Source organism: Pongo abelii, chromosome 17 (genome assembly GCF_028885655.2).
Source record: "Pongo abelii isolate AG06213 chromosome 17, NHGRI_mPonAbe1-v2.0_pri, whole genome shotgun sequence".
Taxonomy (NCBI): Eukaryota; Metazoa; Chordata; class Mammalia; order Primates; family Hominidae; genus Pongo; species Pongo abelii.
In genome coordinates, this window is record NC_072002.2 from 28745075 (window position 1) to 28766309 (window position 21235).

At 38.6% G+C, this 21235-nt stretch overlaps 1 protein-coding gene across 4 annotated transcripts in view; it reads left to right on the plus strand.

Annotated features, from left to right (window-relative positions):
• L3MBTL4 (L3MBTL histone methyl-lysine binding protein 4) overlaps nt 1-21235 on the plus strand; it is a 461605-nt gene that overhangs the window by 77718 nt on the left and 362652 nt on the right. Inside the window, exons 1-2 of one of the 4 annotated variants that reach the window (XM_054537672.2) lie at nt 10629-10681; nt 10859-10949. The exons of 1 other annotated variant lie outside the window; for it this stretch is intronic. The gene's annotated coding sequence lies outside the window, so the exon portion shown is untranslated. Of the gene's footprint in view, nt 1-10628; nt 10950-21235 lie in introns of those variants that run through there. 2 more of the 4 variants (XR_008515838.2, XM_054537674.2) reach the window with 2 other exon arrangements.

Here is a 21235-nt window from a genome sequence, read left to right on the forward strand (position 1 = left end):
TCCATTCTTCTCTTGATGAACATTTTGTTATTATAAGTACACTGTGAACATTCCTATGTGTCTTTTGTTTGATATTTGTATGCATTTCCATTCTAGGAACGTTGGTGAGAGTCTATTGTTTGGTGTTTTTCTCAGTTTTGGAACATTTTTGGCATTTTTCTCTTCAAAGATTGATTCATTAGTTTTCTCATTTTTTTCCTTTTTGGGATCCCAATTACATTTTATGTCTTTTTATTGTGACCTATATATTTTATGCTCCTTTTCTTTCCTTTTTATTCTTCTTCTCTGTTTAGTTTGGATATGTTCTACTGACTTGTTATGCAGATTACTGCAATGTCAATCTGTCGTTAAACCCATCCATCAATGAGTTTCAGATATTGTATTTTCCAGTTCTAGAATTTCCATTTGGTTCTTTTTACACATTCCAGATATCTGGTGAAATATACTGTCTTTCATTAATTTAATTTAATTTTCCTTAATTTTCTTGAACATAATTATTTTAAGGTCTTTGGTATTAGCTCTAATATCTGAATCACCTATGGATCTGTTCTAGTTTTAGGTCATATTATCTTACCTCTTACTACGCCTGTAATTTTCTATTGAACGCTAGGCTTTGAGTATAAAAAGTTATAGAGGTTGTAAATGTTACAAATTGATATTATTTTCCTCTCGAGAGAGTTCACCCTGTTTTCTGCAAGGCAAATGAATTGGGGGATGTATCACCTTAAGCTAGCTGAGGTGAAGTTAGGTGACAGTTTCTGTAAGCCTCAGTCTGTCTCTGGTTGGACCTTATTCCTCAAGCATTCCCCTGCACGAATTTACTGAGAATTCTGTTGTGTTCACCTCTTCTCCTTGTTGAGTTTTCATTGTTGATCTTCAGCCTTCACAGTACTATGTGACTGGTAGAAAAACTCTACTTTGCATTATAATGTTTATGGCTTAGCTTTTTTGCTTACCTTGCTAAATATTAGAGTAACACTGTTCATGTGTTTGAGAGTCTTCAAGTCTCCAATTTCGATCCTTTGGCCTCCTAAGATCACCTAAGCTCTGCCATGGTCCTTTACCTGTGTAAATATAACCAGGAAAATGTCATATATTGACAACTTATCTCTTTGAATTTCTCCTCTTTTTTTTGGTTTTAGGTAATCTTATACTTTCTAGTTCTTATTTCTTTCATAGCTCTCCAATGCCTTTATTAGTTTAGTATTTTATGTAGTCTCTTTTGTCATTCAAGAAAGTATTGGTTAGTCTGCCTTAAAGTATTACATCCTACTTAGATACCCTCAAAGAAGGTTTATTTGCAAAATTAAACAGCATTTAGAAGCACTTGACATCATAGGGCTGGCCTGTGACTACTTGTGACCTTTCTTTTGAGCCGTTAACTACTAGATTTGATTTAATACATGAATGAAGGAATTAAGGAGTGACTACATACAGCTTGTATTAGTCCGTTTTCACACTGCTATAAAGATATTACCTGATACTGGGTAATTTATAAACAGAGGAGGTTTAATTGACTCACAGTTCCACATGGCTGGGGAGGCCTCAGGAGACTTAAAATCCTGGTGGAAGGAGAAGAAGGCACCTTCTTCACAAGATGGCAGAAGAGAGTGGGAGTGTGTGAAGGAGGAATTGTCAAACGCTTATAAAACCATCAGATCTCGTGAGAATTCACTCACTGTCAGAATAGCATGGGAGAAACTGCCCCCATGATCCAATCACCTCCCATCAGGTCCCTCCCTTGACATGTGGAGGATTAGGGGGATTACAATTCAAGATGAGATTTGGGTGGGAACACAGAGCCAAACCATATTACAGCTGTTGGAAGAATAACCCAGATTTGATAGGTGATCTTTAGTGCATATCATTACAGCAAAGAAGCATGCATTATTTTTAGTTTGCAAATTGATTTTAGAGTAGTCATGATCCTCTAATACCCATATAATTAGTGTGCTGTGATAGCATATTATTTTTATCTCTAAAAGAGCAATTGAGGACAGGCGCAGTGGCTCACACCTGTAATCCCAGCACTTTGGGAGGCTGAGGCGGGCGGATCACCTGAGGTCAGGTGTTCGAGACCAGCCTGGCCAATGTGGTGAAACCCTGTCTCTACTAAAAATGCAAAAATTAGCTGGGCGTGGTGGTGGGTGCCTGTAATCCCAGCTACTCAGGAGGCTGAGGTAGGACAATTGCTTGAACCCAGGAGAGGGAGGTTGCAGTTAGCTGAGATCGTGCCACTGCACTGCAGGCTGGGCAACAGAGCAAGACTCCATCTCAAAAAAAAAAAATAAATAAAATAAAATAAGAGAGCAATTGATTTCTGAGAGCCTTGATACCTTAGAAAGACAAATTTTGGAGAGACAAAGGTAAACCATTAACGGTTCAAGAGAGGTCTTGGTACATGCTTTTTTTAGTGTTGCTAGAGTTATATTTTTATTTCAGTGATTTTGGACATATATAAAGGGGACATTTCAGAAATATATTTAATGATCTTATTTAAATCCAGACACAGATTTGACAGAGCAAAGATAAAAATACATAATTGTCAATAGACAGTTAAAATTTCATGGGCAATATGGTGAGGAAATCAGCTCATATGTTTTTGGGAATCACAAAGAAATCTCCTTACCCCCAAACAAACTATATCTTTCATAAACTAGAAGGTAGATTTGCTATGTATGACATTCCTGTAAAAATTACTGGGTTTCCTCCACTACATTATTGCCTGTAAGCTGCTTCATTATTTTAAGGACCACTAGGTAAGAAAAAACAATGCCAATTAAACAATTATATTTTGATGTTTTTAATCATGAAGAATGTATGTTCCTTTTTGAAGGAACTCCCCTGTACTTTTTAAACATATTTTTATTATCATTTTTGTACATATTTAAGAGAAAATTATTAGTTTAATAAACTAGATATTTTTTTAAAAAAACTTTGTCACCTTCCGAGTCTGAGTACTGAATCACTTTTAACTTAGAGTCATTGATGCCTGTGTTTTCCTGTAGAGTATCACCCTTTGTGCCCTTGGGGGTGTTAATGTTGAATCATTTCTCAAGAGGGTGTTTTAATATTGTCTCTGGGTTTTTCTTCCAAGCTATTGACATGCATTCTGCATGTGATGGTATCATCAGAGAGTTTACCTGACACCAACTGGGACTCCTGTTCCTTTTTCAAATGGTCTTAGGTCAACCTTTGTTGACCTGAGCATCAAAAGGTTGCAGATGTTCTGTCAAGCTGCCAAGAGGCACAGCCAAACCTGTGCTTAGGCAGGCAGCGATGACTACATAAGAACCACTACCTGGTTAGCAGCACTGCAAGACCATCTTGATTTCACATGTGTCAAAATGTACAGAATGTGCTTTCTCAATCAAATATGGCATCGTTTGGAATGCTTTAAGGCCACTTAATATCTGGCTACCTCATACATGATGTGTTCTATATTTCTGGATAGAACACATAGTACAGATATATGTAACTTCTTGCAGACAGAATGGAGAGAAAGGATGAGTTTAGTGCACTTATTGGCATATTAATATTTGATATTTGAGGGTTTTGGGGAAGATCATTGTAACATTATTGAGTGACTAGGAACATAAAGAGACACAGAGACCTTGAAAGTTGATGACAGAAAAAAGATGTCTTGTTTCCATTGATTTGCTGGAGAGATGTCCGTGGTTGTTCTCTTATGGCTGGAGCTATCTTCCCAGTTATGTAAACACACATGTGTACATCTCTTCCCACCCTACCTGCATCCTGCTTCTCCATGCTAATCTTATTCATAAACAATTAGGTTTTTTTTTTTTTTTTGCGATGGAGTCTCACTTTGTCGCCAGGCTGGAGTGCAGTGGTGCGATCTTGGCTCACTGCAACCTCCGCCTCCCAGGTTCAAGTGATTCTCCTGCCTCAGCCTCCCGCGTAGCTGGGACTACAGGCACGTGCCACCACACCCGGCTAATTTTTGTATTGTTAGTAGAGATGGGATTTCACCATGTTGGCCAGGATGGTCTCGATCTCTTGACCTTGTGATCTGCCCGCCTCAGCCTCCCAAAGTGTTGGGATTACAGGCGTGAGCCACCACGCTTGGCCCAATTAGATGTTTTTTTTTCTTTTTGGCACCAAAGCCTTACCTTTTTTTGCTTCTTCATTTTCTAAAACCCATTCATTATCATTATTATTGATTCCTACCTTTGAAAGTTTTCATACTTTTATTTTGTGGCAGCTCTTAATTTTCCTAAAATTTTAAATGCCATATGTATTTTTTTCACATTTTAACTAATTAAAAAGAATTTTGTTTTAAATTGTTGTTTGTAATTTTTTGAGGTCTTTTAAGGTAGTTGGAAGAACTCTTAAGACATTACAGAATGGAAATTGCATTCACAAAGTAGGGTATAGTTAATGAGTTAGAGTAACGTTGGGATTACAATCCAAATCTTTCTCAGTGTTTTAAATTGGAGAGCTATTTAGAGAGCATCTATTCTCATACTGTTGCTGCTGCTACTGCTACTGCTGCTTTCTAGCTTTCAACATTTTTATTAGTCTGGATTCTTCTAGTTGCAAAGAACAGAAATGGCTGAACCAGAAAAGGGAAGTTATTAGCTCACAAAACTGAGCAGTACTGGGGTGGAGTTGGACCAGTCATGGCTGACTCTAGAGGCTAGTCACTCCCAGCACTTTGTTCCACCTTCCTCTGCATTGTCTTTGGTCTGAACGGACCTTTCTTTTACTTAGCGGCCCCTGCAGATCTAGGCTTACATTCTATGAATCTAACAGTCCTAGATAAAGAGGTTCTTCTGCATAGTATTTCTGATAAGAATCCTAGAATTGAATCTCTTTGGTTTTGGTTAGGTTACATATCCATCCCTGAACCAATGACTGTGGCCACGAGGGTAAATTTTATTGAATGGGCCCTTTCTGAGTTACCTGCCTACCCTGGAACCATGTGACTCAGAATGAAACTCCCCAAACTAAAAATCAGGTAGTTGGACAAAGAAAGAGGATGTCGGGCTGGCTAAACCAATAGGTTCTTCTTAACGCATTTTATGCTATGAGCAGCCCAGTGGTCTTCAGAACATGTCAACTATTTGGCTTATTTTAACCAAGAGGAGGGTAGTTAAAACTACAATAGTGGGTCTTAATTAGATTCAGCAAAGTAGATCCTTACCTCAGCTCTGACTCGCTCAGGGCTTGTAGGGTAGCATTATTTCCCTGCTTTCAAATTATGTCAGTTCAAGCCTGAAGGGTGAGAAGCTGATGACATGATATGAAGGCAGAATGTCAAGGTGGGAAGAGCCCTTCCCTGGGAGTCATGAGTCCTGAGTGCTATTTTCAGCTCTGAGAACATAGGCCAGTGATTTTTCTGCTGGATTGTGAGCTCCTGGAGGTCAGGGACTGTGCTTAATCTTGCGTTTTACATATTTCCTCTTTTTTTTTTTTTTAATCTCACCTTGTAAATCTACTGTTGGATATAAGTTATCTTAATTTATCCTCTATGTCTCTTCTCCTTGATAATTTTTAGCGCTTGATCTTCCTGTGCTTTATTTTGGGTGATCGCCTCCAATATACCAGTTTTCACTTCTAAAAAGTAAACTTATTCAACATACCTACAGATGCTTTCATACTGTATTATGCATTTTATTTCCAGATTTTGTATTTACTTCTTTTTTAAATTTGCTCTTTTTGAAACAAAAATATTGTTCTTATCTTACCAAGTTTGTTTTTTCACGTATTTCATCACAAGTTTATACATACTTGATTTTAAGTTCCTCTAGGCTTTTTCTGTTATGAAGACGTCTAGGGTATTCATGCTTCTGTTTGCTGCTTCTTATGACACTTAGGTTGGTGAGCTTCATTGTGGGCTTTCTAGTTTTAGTCCAAGAGCTTATCTTCAGTGAGACTTTTTTTTCATACTAATTTTGAGAGCATCCCAGGCTGTTGAGGTATTGCTATGGGGCAGTTTTATTATAATTGATTTGAGGTTTCTGCATTGCTGGGTAGGGGGAATTGGACCGCCACACCTATGTTTAGTACAAGATTGGATCTCTGATCTCTCAGCGATTCTTGTTCCAACAGTGTTTTAATGGGGTGGTCCTCCTCTGTGATACTGTCTAAGCCAGTGAGTGAAGGTTTATTAGTCATTAATCAAAGATAGGACAACCTTTTGGATGATGGAGACAATTTCTAGCTCAAAACCATGCATTTAGCTTATGGCTTCAGTTTCTACCCCCAGATAGGAATAAAAAGCAAAACCCCTAATATGTATATCTGATTTAGTTCCTCAGTTGTTTTTTGTTTGTTTCTGACATTTCTGTTTTTTAATAATCCAGAACTGAGTTGTGTAATATAAATAATTTTGCTGTATTTTCCTAGTATTTCTTTTTTCCTCTGCATCTGCTCAGTTGACCTCTCGACCAGAAGTCACTTATTTTATATTTCTGTAGCCCCTAGTGTATTGTGTTGCACAAAGTGGAAAATAACTAGATATAGATTTACAACTTTTAAAATGTATTTTAATATTTAGTAACTGCAAAAAAATTTTTTCTAGTTAGAGAGAATTATAAGGCTAACAAGAAATCAGATCTGCTACATAGAAAGAAAGAAGCTTGAGTTTGTTTTATTATCATATAAAGTGTTTGTAGTAGAAGTTTTAAAAACACTTTCAGAATATATGCATACTATGGGTGGTAGAATCTTGACCCTCAAAGATGTTGATATCCTGCTTCTTGGAGCCTGTGAATATGTTATGTTGTATGGAAAGGTGGAAATAAGGTTGCAATGAAATGAAGTTTGCTGATCAGCTGACTTTAAGGGAGATATTCTGGATTATTCAGGCAGACCCATGTAATTGCATAGTTCCTTTAAATGTGGAAGAGGGAAGCAGAAGAATCTGTGTCTGGGTGACATTATCCTAAGAAGACTTGATCAGCCATTGCTGGCTTTGAAGGTGGAGGAAGGGGTCACGAGCCAAGGAATGCTGGAAGCCTCTGGAAGCTGCGAAAGGCAAGAAAATGGATTATCTTCTAGAGCTTCTGGGCACACCCTTGGCGAAACCTTGATTTTTAGCCTAGTGGGATCTATTTAGGACTTTTGACCTCCTTAACTGTAAGATAATACATTTGTGTTGTTTTAGGCCACCAAGTTGGGGTAAATTGTTACAGCAGCAATAGGAAAGTAATTCATATACTCTGTGACATGAGAGTTCCACTCCTAGGTATGGACTTAACAGAAATGTACTGAATGTATGTTTCAGCAAAATAAGTATAGTAGATTGTTTAAGTAGCATTATTTGTAGTATCCCAAAGCTGGAAATTACTCAAATACTCATCAGCAACAAAATGGATAAATGTGTTTTACACACTCTGCAATACTATACAAGAGTAAGGGTGTACTGTCTACATCTGCATACAACAGTATGGATGGGTGTCACAAACATTATGTTAGTAAAAGAAATGAGACACAGAAAACTATGCAACTGATATGATTTGAATGTTTGTCTCGTCCAAAACTCCTGTTGAAACTTAATCCCTAATATGGCAATATGGAGAGGTGCGCAGCATTTAAAAGGCAAGAGCCTTGAATGGATTAATCCATTTGTGGATTAATAGATTAATGGGTGAATGGATTAATGGGTTATCATGGGAGTGGAAATGGTGGCTTCATAAGAAGAGGAAGGAGACATGAGCCAACGTGCTCAGCCCCCTCACCGTGCGATACTTGTGCGCCTTGGGACTCTGTAGACAGTTCCCACCACGAGAAGGCCCTCACCAGATGTGCCCCATTCAACCTTGAACTTCTCAGCCTCCATAAGTGTAAGAAATAAATTCCTTTTCTTTATAAATTACCCAGTTTCATGTGTTATGTTATAAGCAACAGAAAATGGACAAAGACAAATACTCTGTAATTCCATTTCTAGAGTGTATAAAAAGAAACAGAAGGCCGGGCGTGGTGGCTCAGGCCTGTAATCCGAGCACTTTGGGAGGCTGAGGCGGCTGGATCACGAGGTCAGGAGATTGAGACCATCCTGGCTAACAGGGTGAAACCCCGTCTCTACTAAAAATACAAAAAATTAGCCGGGCGTGGTGGTGGGAACCTGTAGTCCCAGCTACTCGGGAGGCTGAGGTAGGAGAATCGCGTGAACCCAGGAGGCGGAGCTTGCAGTGAGCCGAGATCGCACCACTGCACTCCAACCTGGGCGACAGAGCGAAACTCTGTCTCAAAAAAAAAAAAAAAAAAAAAGAAAAAAAAAGAAAAGAAAAGAAAAAAGAAACAGAAGTCATCTATTGTGTTAGAAGGTGGGACAACCATCAAGATTTGCCTTGATTGAAGTAGTGACCAAGGGGTACGTGTTCGCATGTTCTGTTTCTTGATTTGGAAGCTAATTACATGTGTTCAGTGCATGAAAATTTATTGAGCGCTGGCCTAAGCTGTTATTCATTTTTCTGCATGTATGTTACACTTCAATTTTTAAAAATAACGTATTCCCAAACGTGGTCCCATTTTCCAGCAGAGCTCTGTGTATTCAGTGTGGGTGAGGCTTCATGAGGCTGTGATTTGCCTTTGTCTCCTTGCCAGCTAAGCTGGAGAGTCAGATCTAGAACTTGTGTGACTGGATGACTTTTCCACTACTTCATTCTGACTTCTCGCCTGTCACCGTATCAGATTAGAGAAAGTTTCCGTAGTACTAGTTTTTTATTTGCTGAATGAAAATTCCAAGTAATAAATTCACAAAAATTTAATGCTATCTTGAAATGCTCCTAGTAGAGACATGTTCTAGCAACAAAATAGTTTGATTTTATTTCTGCATATAGTGCGTTTTCATGTCATTTAATGTTGTATGTCATTTTGGCAGTAGTGCTAGTTGTCATGATTCAAGTGCCAGAGTATTAAAGATATTCCTGGAAGGCAATTTATTTGAACAGTGCTTAGTGGTGTGATATTAGGAACATTCAATTTTGGAAAAGCTTCAGAGAGGCATTTGTTGGAAAATCTGTTGTAATTAGTGTAGTCTGTCCTTCTCAATAAGCTATGAAGTGGTCTATTGTTTAAAATTTAGATTCCAGTTCTAGCTCTGCTACCAGCTAGTCACATGAGCTTAGGCAAGTCATTTATTTACACGCTTTCCCACTACCTGCCAGTCAAATATATATGTTAATATTACCCCTATGCATGAAACACATACTTTGCTACTATAATGTAGCCAGGGGCAGCAGCAATATACTTTTAGAAATGGAGCCATGAGGTAAGGTGTCACATTTTGGAGATAGACAAATTGCAGCTTTGCTGTTATTGGCAGTGTCACCTTGAGCTACTTCAGTGTAAAGAGGCTGTTGCCAGGCTGTCCCCATGTGCTTGGCACACAGTAGGAACTTACTTAATAAATGCAGTTACAGGGATGATGATAATTATGATTTGTTAAATGTCTTCATTGTTTTTTAAGGTTCTGAGCAAATGATTGCTTTTGAGGGAATACACAACGTGGTTACTTGATGATGATATTCAGGGGCAAATGAGACCTCTAAAGAAATAAATATGAGAACATATAAAATTCGTCCTATAACCTACCCCTAATGTTGAATTTTTGTTTTAAATATTCAAATATGCAGTGAAGTATAGAGAATAAGAAAATGAACAACTCTGCGCTGGCTGTCCAGATTTACTAATCTCAGTATTTTGCCACACTTGGTTCTGCTTTTTTAAGAAATGAAGCATTGCAATTACACTTGAAGTCTCCTGTCCCCAAACCTGTGTATCTTCACCCCTCCTGAGACATAATTGCTGTGCTGTCGTTGGTCTCGTTTTCAGTAGTGTTGTTACATTTTAACCTGATGTGTGTGTGTATCTATAAGCAAATATTATGTAAATGATGTATGGTATGTGTCATCCTGCACCCTGTTCTTTTGGTTCAAATATATTTTATAGAGTTATCTGTGATAGAATATATATCACTGTAGCTCTTTTAAGTGCTGTATAACATTCCATTTTTGAATATATCACAATTTATTCATTTTCCTATTGATGGGTGTTTGGGTATTATCATATATTTCCTGTTACAAACAAAAGCCATGATAAACATTGTACCTTTTGCACATGTGCTAGAGGTTTTCTATCTATCTAGAAACAGCCGGGTTCTAGGCATGCGTAGTTCCAGCCTTACTCAGCTTTGTTAGATATTACCAAGGGCTTCATCAAGTAGTTGTACCAATTTTCACCTCCTCAGCAGGATGTGAGAGCTCCTGATGCTTGCATCACACTCGCTTCAACACTTGGTGAGCCTTATCTTTACCAGTCATATTCCTGAGTAGAAGAGGATATTTACATTTAATACGCATTTTCCTGTTTTCTAGTAATAGTGCGTTTCTTTTCCTGTGTTTATTATTTTTCCTTTTTCTAAGTGTTGCCTGTATTCTTTTACAGTTATTTTCCCCTGTCCATAACTGAAAGATCATGTATGTAGCTATTACAGTTAAATCAGGGTCATTGGAAGGAGTAGACAAATTAATGAACATACAATGCTTAATGTACTGTCTGTCCTATAGTAAGAAGAAATTAATATTGCTGACGCCCTTGGAATGCCCAATAATGACATCATCAATAACAATACTTATCAGTGGAACAGAACTTCAGACCTCGGCAACCATTCTACATTCCTCTTACATTGTAGCCATGCAGTTGGATATGAAAAGTATGTACAACTAGCTGATGACATCTCATAGCCCAGAGTGGGAAGCAGCCTTTCCTCCCCTACTCATCATCCATCTCTCTTGCTCATAGAACCCTGCTTTCCTTTACGGGAATTATGAGAGAAGACTTAGGGTTTTCCAGGAGGCAGATCCTCCATTTCCCCATTGCTTTGTCCAAGAGTGCAGGAAGAAGATCTAAGATTGGTCAATTGGATGCTGTTTCCCAGGACTTTGGCTTGAGAGAGAGAGACTCTAGCAAGAAGGGAACAGGTAAAGTAGTTAGTTCACTCATTCCAGGGGTTTCAGCAGCAGAAGAAATGGGGTGCCATGCTGATCAGGCTGGTTTAGCCATGGGATGTTTGGTCTGCCATCTGCTTTCTTGATCCCTTTGTTTCTGTCTGATCTTGTCACAGATGTTAAATCTCTGAGCCTTGGATATTCTTACAGTAGACACCTTTTTCGCTTAAGAGAGCCAGAGTCAGTTTGTCTTTCTTGTGATTTCCATATTTTGTCTCTGCTCAGATTTCACTCAGTGGAGTTAGAAATGCCAGGGCATAGCTTATGCCCTGTGTCAAGGAGTAGGATGGAGGAGGCTGATGCCCTGGTTCGGTCATAGACTCCTCCTTCCTTCGGAATAGTGTGATCTAATGAAGGTAGATGGGTAGGAGCAGTGCACGCACCCTATCTTCTGCCTGTTGCTGACTGTACGTGGTATGTTCTTACAAAAGATCTGGTGAGATACTTTTTCCCAATCAAAAAAGGAGCAAGCCTTGCTGAAAAAGGGGTTTCAAAGCAGGAAAAATGGACTGTTCAGTTAAAAGAAAACATACTGTGTCTACTCTTTTACCTGTATCAACTTTTCTTTCTTATATTGGATGAGTAGGGTACACCATTTCAAAGGACTTTAAGAAATCCTATAATATTGTATTTATACAAGGCAACATACATATTTCAATATGTAAGTCATGAAGTATAGTAAACATATATCTATAAAGCCACCATCCAGCTTAAGAATGAAAACATGATACTAATTTTCCTCCCCAACTGCTATGCTGAATTTTTTGTTTCCTATTTCCATGCTTCTTCAAAAAAGCTTTACTGTATAAGAGGTAGTTTACTTTATATATACTACTTATATAGTTTACCATATATATCTAAGGTACACATTAAGGGCTTTTGCTTGATTTTGTATTTTAAAAATGGTAGTATAAAGCTGGGCATGGTGGCATGCACCTGTAATCTCAGTTACTGGGGAGGCTGAGTCAGGAGGATCGCTTGAACTCAGGAGTTTGAGTTCAGCCTGGGCAACATAGCAAGATCCCATCTCTCAACAAAAGTAGTATATAGTCTTCTGGCTTGCTTTGCTCATTCAACATTATTGATAATATTTATATTCTTGCATGTGTAGTTGCAGTTGATTTATTTTCATTGTGTAATGTTATATTGTCTGAATATGCCACAGTTTATTTTCTCAGATTCCTGTTGATAATTGTTTTCATTTTTTTCCCATTAACGTGAACTTATCTCTTAATTTTGTGTAATTGCTGGAGCCATGGGGTCATGGAATTTGCTGGAATTATCTTCAACTTTCAAGTTCATTCTGAGTTGCTTTTTATGGGTTGCAACATTTAATCTTCTTCCAGCAGAGTATGAGAGTTGTCATTGCTCCTCAACCTTGCCAGCATCTAGTAGTGACAGACTTCTTAATTTTTGTCATTCTAGTGGGGATGCATTGGTACCTCATTGTGGTTTCTTTCTTCATTTTCCTGATTACTAATGGAGTTAAGCAACTTTTCATAAATTTTGGTGTGAAGTGCATATTCAAAGCTTTGCCCTTTTTTTGTATAGATTGTTCTATCTGTCTGCTATTGCTGTAAAAATACTTCAAAATTCAATGTCTTAAAACAACACATTAGTAGATCTTTAGGCCACTCATGATTGGGCTTATCCAGGCCTGGGCTTGACTGCATGGTTTTATAAAAGGCTTCATTTCAGGCTCAGGTGTATTCTACCTGTGTTTGCTCTGGGGGCCCACTCTAAAGGAGCAGAGGCTAACTAAAGCATGATCTTTTTAATGGTAAGTAACTGCAGTGCCATGAGCTGAAAACAAGTTACACACACACATTTTAAGTGTCAGCTTGCCCTGCATCTGCCATTGGTCAAAGCAAGTCATAGCACAAGCCTGAGTTGAGTGCCTTTGGTCCAACAGGGACTCAGGAGCCTCAGCTCCTAAGACTTTGCAAGGTTCAGCCCCTGTGGCTGCTCTCAGGGGTTGGCACTGAGTGCCTGCAGCTTTTCCAGGAGCATGGTGCAAGCTGTAGGTTGCTCTACCATTCCAGGGTCTGGAGGGCAGTGGCCTTCTTCTCATAGCTCCACTAGTCAGTGTTCCAGTGAGTACTCTGTTTGAGAGCTCCAACCCCACATTTCTCCTCTGCACTGCCCTAGCAGAGGTTTTCTGTGAGGACTCTGCCACTGCAGCAGGCTTTTACCTGAATGTCTAGGCTTTTCCATATGTTGTCTGAAATCGAGACAGAGGCTCCTGAGCCTCAACTCTGTGCACCTGTGGGCTTAACACCATGTGGAAGCTGCCAAGGCTTGTGGCCTGTACCCACTGAAGTAGTGGCACAAGCTGTATATGAGCCCCTTTGAGCCATGGCTGGAGCTGGAGTGGCTGGGATGCAGGGAGCAGTGTCCTGAGGCTGCACAGGGCAGCAGAGGCCCCTGGGTGTGACCCACAAAACCATTCTTCCCTCCTTGGCCTCAAGGCCTGTGATGGGAGGGGCTGCCAGGAATGTCTCTGAAATGCTTTCAGGGCCTTTTCCCTATTGTCTTAGCTATTAGAATCTGGCTCCTCTTTTCTATGCAAATTTCTGTAGCCTGCTTGAATTCTTTCCCTGAAAATGGTCTTTTCTTTTCTACCACATGGCCAGGCTGCAAATTTTCCAAACTTTTACACTTTGCTTCCTTTTTAAATATAACTTCCAATTTCAGGTCATATCTTTGCTCACACATATGAGCCTAGGCTGTTAGAAGCAGCCAGTCCACTTCTTGAAGGCTTTGCTCCTTAGGAATTTCTTCCACCAGATACCCTAAGTCATACCTGAAGTTCAAAGTTCCAGAGATCCTGAAGGCAAGGTCACAATGCAGCAAAGCTCTTCACTAGTGCTTAACAAAGTGACCTTTGCTTCAGTTCCCAAGAACTTCATTTCCATCTGAGATCTCCTCAGTTTGTACTTCACTGTCCATATCACTGTCAGCATTTTTGTCACAACCATTCAAGAAGTCTCTAGGAAGTTCCAAACTTTCCTTCATCTTCTTGTCTTCTTCTGAGCCCCCTAGACTCTTCCAACCTCTGCCTGTTATCCAGTTCCAAAGCTGTTTCCACATTTTCAGGTATCTCTGTAGCAATGCTCCTCTCCTTGGTATGAATTTTCTGTGTTAGCTTATTCTCGCTTTGCTATAAAGAAATACTTGAGACTGGGTAATTTATTAAGAAAAGAGGTTTAATTGGCTCATGGTTCTGCATTATGTACAGGAAGCATGGTGGCATCAACTTCTGGGGAGGCCTGAGGAAACTTACAGTCATGGCAGAAAACAAAGGAGAAGCAGGCATTACTTACATAGCTGGAGCAGGAGGAAGATAGAGAATGGGGAGGTGCTACACACTTTTAAACAATCGTATCTCATGAGAACTCACTCACTGTTGCCAAGACAATACCAAAGGGGAATTCTGCCCTCATGATCCAATCACCTCCCGCCAGGCCCCACCTCCAACACTGAGGATTACAATTCAACATGAGATTTGGGCAGGAACACAGATCCAAACCATATTTACTGAAGTCACCCTGTTGTGCTATCAAATACTAGATCTTATTCTTTCTAACTATTTTTTGGTACCCATTTACCATCCTCAGTTCTGCATCACCCTCCACTACCCTTCCCAGCCTCTGGTAACTATAATTCAGTTCCACCCATGTTGTTGCAAATGACAGGATCTCACTTTTTATGGCTGAATAATACTCCATTGTGTATATGTACCTCATTTTCTTTATTCATTCATCTGTTCATGGATACTTAGGTTGCTTCCAAATCTTGGCCCTTATGAGTAGCGGTTCAGTAAACATGGGAGTGCAGATATCTCTTTGATATACTGTTTGCCTTTTTTTTTCCTTCCTTCCTTCTTTCCTTCCTTCCTTCCTTCCTTCCATCCTTCCTTCTTTCCTTCCTTCCTGCCTTCCTTCCTTCCTTCTTTCCATCCTTCCTCCCTCCCTCCCTCCCTCCATTCTCTCTTCCTTTCCTTTCCTTTCCTTTCCTTTCCTTTCCTTTCCTTTCCTTTCCTTATTTTCTTTCTTTTTCTTTCCTCTCCTTCTCTTTCTTTTCTTTTTTTGAGACAGGGTCTCACTCTGTCACCCAGACTGGAGTGCAGTGCCATGATCCTGGCTCACTGAAGTCTTGACCTCCAATGCTCATACAATCCTCCCACCTCAGAATCTCATGTGCTGCCATGCCTGGCTAATTTTTTTTTTTAATTTGTATATATGAGGTTTCACTGTTTTGCCCATGCTGGTCTGGTCTTGAACTGCTAGGTTCAAGCAGTTCTTCTGCCTGTGCCTCCCAAAGTTCTAGTATTACAGATGTGAGCCACCATGCCCATCCTTATTTCCTTTCCTTTTATAAAAAAATATTTTTATTACAATAGCTTTTAGTTTTTGATTACTTGGATAAATTGTATAGTGGTGAAGTCTGAGATTTTAGTTCATCCATTACCTGAGTAGTGTACATTATACCCAATATGTAGTTTTTTTCCTCCCTCACCCCCTTTCTAGCCTCCCCCTTCTGAGTCTCCAAAGGTCATTATACCACAGAGTATGCCTTTGTGTCCATAGCTTGGCTACCACTTATAAGTGAGAACATGTGGTATTTGGTTTTCCATTCCTGAGTTATGTCACTTAGAATAATTTCCTACAGCTCCATCCAAGTTGCTGCAAAAGACATTATCTCATTCATTTTTATGGCTGAGTGGTATTCCATGGTGTATATATACCACATTTTATTTATTCACCCACTGAACAATGGTACTTAGGTTGGTTCCATATCTTTGCAATAGTGAATTGTGCTTCAATAAACAAAGTGTATGTCTTTTTGATATGACTTCTTTTCCTTTGGGTAGATACCTAGTAGTGGGTTTGCTGAATTGAATAGATCTTTTAGTTTTTAAAGAACTCTCCATAGTGTTTTCCATAGAGGTTGTATTAACTTACATTCTCACAAGCAGTGTATAAATGTCCTCTTTTCACCACATCCACACCAACATCTATTGTTTTTGTTGGGATTATTTGTTTCTTTCTTGCTGACTTGTTTGTGTTCCTTGTAGATTCTGGATATTAATCCTTTGTTGGATGCATAGTTTGCAAATATCTTCTCCCATTCTCTGGGTTGTCTGTTTATTCTGATGATTATGCCTTTTGCTGTACAGAAGCTTTTCTGTTTAATTAGGTCCCATTTATTTATTTTTGTTTTTGTTACATTTGCTTTTGGGGTCATAGTCATAAATTTTCTGCCTAGGCCAGTGTCTGCAAGAGATTTTCCAGGTTATGTTGTAGAATTTTTATAGCTTCAGGTCATAGACTTAAGTCTTTGATTATCTTGAGCTGATTTTTGTGTAAGGTGAGAGAGAGGGATCCTGTTTCATTCTTCTACATGGGACTATCCAGTTTTCCCAGCACCATTTATTAAATAGGGTGGCCCTTCCCCAGTTATGTTTTTGTATCCTTTGTTGGTTGTAAGTATTTGGCTTTATTTCTGGGTTCTCTATTCTGTTACATTGGTCCGCGTGCCTATTTTTATACCAGTACCATGCTGTTATGGTAACTATAGCATTTTGGTATAATTTGAAGTTCAGTAATGTGATACCTCTGGATTTATTATTTTTGCTTAGGGTTGCTTTGGTTATTTTGGCCCATTTTTGGTTCCATATGAATTTTAGGATTGTTTTTCCTAATTCTGTGAAAAATAATGTTGGTATTTAGATAGGAATTACATTGAATTTGTAGATTGTTTTGAGCAGTATGGTCATTTTCATGATATTGATCCTTCCAATTCATGAGCATGGGATATATTTCCATTTGTGTCATCTGTGATTTCTTTCAGCAGTGTTTTGTAGTTCTTTTCATAGAGATCATTCATCTCCTTGGTTCCGTGCAGCTATTGTAAAGGGGTTTGGGTTCCTGATTTGATTCTGCTTGGTCATTGTTGGTGTATAGCAGTGCTATTGACTTGTATACTTTGATTTTGTAACCTGAGACTTTACCGAATTAATTTATCAAATCTAGGAGACTTTTGGAGGAGTCTTTAGGGTTTTTGAGATATACAGTCTTTATTTTGACTTGGTCTCTTCCAATTTGGATGCCCTTTATTTCTTCCTCTTGACTGATTGCTCTGGCTATGATTCCAATACTCTGTTGAGTAGAAGGGATGAAAGTGGGCATCCTTGTTTTAGTTCTCAAGGGCGAATGCTTTCAGCTTTTCCCCATTTAGTATGATGTTGGCTGTAAGTTTGTCATACATGGCTCTTGTTATTTTGAGGTGTGTCCCTTCTATGTCTAGTTTGTTGAGGGTTTTTATCATAAAGGGATACTGGAGTTTTTATAATTTATTTTTTCTACCTATATGGAAATGATCATATAGCTTTTGTTTTTAATTTTGTTTATGTGATATATTACATTTATTAACTTGCATGTGTTAAACCATCCCTCCATCTCTGGAATAAAACCCACTTGTTCATGGTGTAGTATCTTTTGATGTGCTGTTGGATTTGGTTAGCTAGTATTTTGTTGAGGATTTTTGCATCTATGTTCATCAGGGATATTGATTTGCAGTTTTCTTTTCCTTAATTTTTTTTTTTTGATATGCCCTTTCCTCATTTTGGTATCAGTGTTACTGGCTTCCTAGAATGAGTTAGGGAGGATTTCCTCTTTCTCAGTCTTTCAGAATAGTTTCAGTAGGATTGGCACCAATTCTTTGAATGTCTGATAAAATTCAGCTGTGAATTCCTCTGGCTCTGTGCTTTTTTGTGTTGACATTTTAAATATTACTGATTCAAACTCATTGCTTGTTACTGGGCTGTTCAAGGTTTCTATTTCTTCCTGATTTAATCTAGGAGGGTTGTATGTTTCTAGGAATTTATCCATTTCCTCTAGATTTTCTAGTTTGTGTGCATAGAGGTGTTAACAGTAGTCACAAATGATTTTATATATTTCTATGGTTTTGGTTGTAATGTCATCATTTTCATTTCTAACTGAGTTTATTTGAATCTTTTCTTTTTGGTTAATCTAGCTAATAATGGTCTATCAATTTTGTTCATATTTTCACAGAAGCAGCCTTTGGTTTCATTGACTTTTTGTTGTTGTTGTTGTTGTTGTTTCTATTTCACTTAGTTCTACTCTGATCTTTGTCATTTCTTCTGCTAGCTTTGGATTTAGTTCTTCTCTTGTAGTTCCTTGAGGTGTGACATTAGGTTGTCAATTTGTGAACTTTCAGACTTTCTTATTGGCATTAACATTGTAAACTGTACTCTTAGCATTGCTTTTGCTATATCCCAGAGGTTTTAATAATCTGTGTCACTGTTGTCACTCATGTCAAATAATTTTTAATTTCCATCTTGGTTTCATTGTTAACCCCAAAATAATTCATGGGCAGATTGTTTAATTTCCATGTATTTATATAGTTTTGAGGTTCTTTTTTGGGTTAATTTCCAGTTTTATTCTACTGTGGTCTGGGAAGATACTTAATATGATTTTGATATGTTAAAATGTATCAAGACTTGTTTCGTGGCATATTATATGGTCTATCTTGGAGAATGCTGCATATGCTGATGAGAAGAATGTATATTCTGCAGTTCTTTGGTAGAATGTTCTATAAATATATGTTAGATTCATTTGTTCTATCATGTAGTTTAATTCCATTGCTTCTTGTTGACCTTCTGTCTTGATGAGCTGTCTAGTGCTGTCAGTGGAGTGTTGAAGTCCCCCAGTATTATTGTGTTGCTGTTCTAGCTCATTTTTTAGGTCTGATAGTAATTGTTTTATGAATCTGGGAGCTCCAGAGTTGGGGCATATAAATTTAGGATTGTAATATCCTCTTGTTGGATTGATCCTTTTATTATTATATAATGACCTTCTTTGTCTTTTTTTTTTTTACTATTGTTGTTTGAAAGTCTGTTTTATCTGATATAAGGATAGTAACTCCTGCTAGCTTTTGGTTTCCATTTGTGTGGAATATCTTTTTTCACCACTTTACCTTGAATTTATATGAATCTTTACATATTAAGTGGGTTTCTAAAATACAGATATTTGGTTTATGATTTTTCTATCCATTCTGCCAATCTGTATCTTTTAAGTGGAGCATTTACACCATTTACTTTCAACATTAATATTGAGATGTGAGGTACTGTTCCAGATGGTTTGTTTTCTTATTGTGTTATTGTTTTATAGGCCCTGTGAGTTTTATGCTTTCAAGAGATTCTATTCTAATGCATACTGAGCTTCTGTTTGAAGATTTATAACTCCTTTTAACCTTTCTCATAGGGCTGGTCTGGTACTGACAAATTCCCTCGGCATTGTTTGTCTGAAAACGACTTTGTTTCTCCTTCATTTTGAAACTTAGTTTTGCTGGATACAGTATTCTTGGCTCTCAGTTATTCTGTTTAAAGAGGCTAAAAATAAAATCCCAATTCCTTCTGGCTTTTAAAATTTCTGCTAAGAAGACTGCTGTTAGTTTGATAGATTTTTCTTTATATGTTACCTATTGCATTTTGTCTCACTGCTCTTAGAATTCTTTCCTTCATGTTGACTTTAGATAGCTTGATGACTATATACCTTGGTGATGTCCTTTTTGCAGTGAGTCTCCCAGGAATTTTGAGCTTCTTGTGTTTGGACATCTAAATCTCTAGCAAGACCAGGGATGTATTCCTCTATTATTCCATCAAGTAATTTTTCTAAACATTTTGTTTTCTCTTCTCCCTCAGGAACACCAGTTATTTTTAGGATTGGACCTTTTACATGATCCCAAATTCCTGGGAGAGTTTGTTCATTCCTTTTGATTTATTTTTTAAATTTTTGTTTGATTGGGTGAACAAAAGCCTTATCTTCGAGCTCTGAAATTTTTTCTTCTACTTGGTCAGGTCTATTGTTAAAACTTTCCACTGCATTTTTAAACTCCCTAAGTGTGTCTTTCATTTCCAGATGTTCTGATTGGTTTTTCTTTGAAATATGTATCTCTTTATAACATTTTTCATTTATATCTTGAATTTTTTTTTCATTTCTTTATGTTAGTTTTCACCTTTCTCTGGTATATGCTTGAGTAGCTTAGTAATCAACCTTTTTATCTGGTATTTCAGAAGGATGTGACTTACATGTTTATAGTTTATTATAGCCTAATTTGCCTCTTAGTGCTTTTAGAACTGAGTAATTTGTATGGGTTCCTTGGTTATAGTGAATCTTTGTATTGTGGCTTTCCCAGATGCCTGTTGTAGTAACAGTGTGCTCAGTGTGTGAACAAGTTCAGCATCTCCTATGGGGTTGGAATGGCAGAGATCTCTTGAAGCTTATCTTGTTTCCCCACAGTGTGCATTTATTTATTTATTTTGTCCCAGTATTTTATTTATTTACTGGGTTGAATAGTTAAAGCTTCAGGCCAGTATGGGAAGTATCCCTGGGTAGAAACTGGTTGTGGCTAAAGCAGTTGGGTAAATGCAGTACCCAATAGTGGGCAGATGTCCCAGCCCTGACAGAGGTGGCTGGGGGAGCTTTCAGTGAAAAACACTGAGGTCTCATCAGGGTGAAGGGTGGGAGCCACCTTAGTTCTTCTGCCAGGCCAGCAGGAAAGTGATCCAACTCCCAGATGCACTCCTGACCCAATGTTCCAGCTATTCATATCAGACAGGCACCTGTTTTAATGTCTAGGAATGTTGATGTTCCAAGTAGAGAGGAGTTGTTACCACCTCTTGTGCAAGCGTGAATCTGGAGGGCACTCCTAATGTGAGGATGCTGTTACCCTAAAGTGTTCCAGAAAGGCTGTTTATAGATACACCCATGTCAAGCTCTTGTGGGAGAAGCCCCAGCTGTGTTTGCAGTAATGGATAAGAGAGAAAAGAAGTCCCCTTCTCCAAGACCCTTCATGAGCACCAGCATTGCACTAATGCCTCTGCTGAAAGAAACTTCCCACGAGCAGAATGTTCTGGGACTCAAGGCCTGGTATCCAGACTCTTTTGTCCCATGGGGTGTTCCCTTGATGTGGTGCACTTCCCCTTCCCCTAGGAGTTGGCATCCCTGAGAGCCAGACCACTGTGAACACTGCTATTCCTCTGGGTGCAGCCACCCCATAGGGCTGCCACATTTCAGGCTGTTGCTGAAGATTATCTGCAAGGGGTCCAGTGATGTGACCTGTCCTTATGTCTCCCAGCAGTAGGCACCAGCACTAGCTGTGATGGGGGTGGCAGGGGAGTGACATAGAATCAGTGAGAGTAATGTAACTGTTTAGAAAATTCTGAGTTGCAG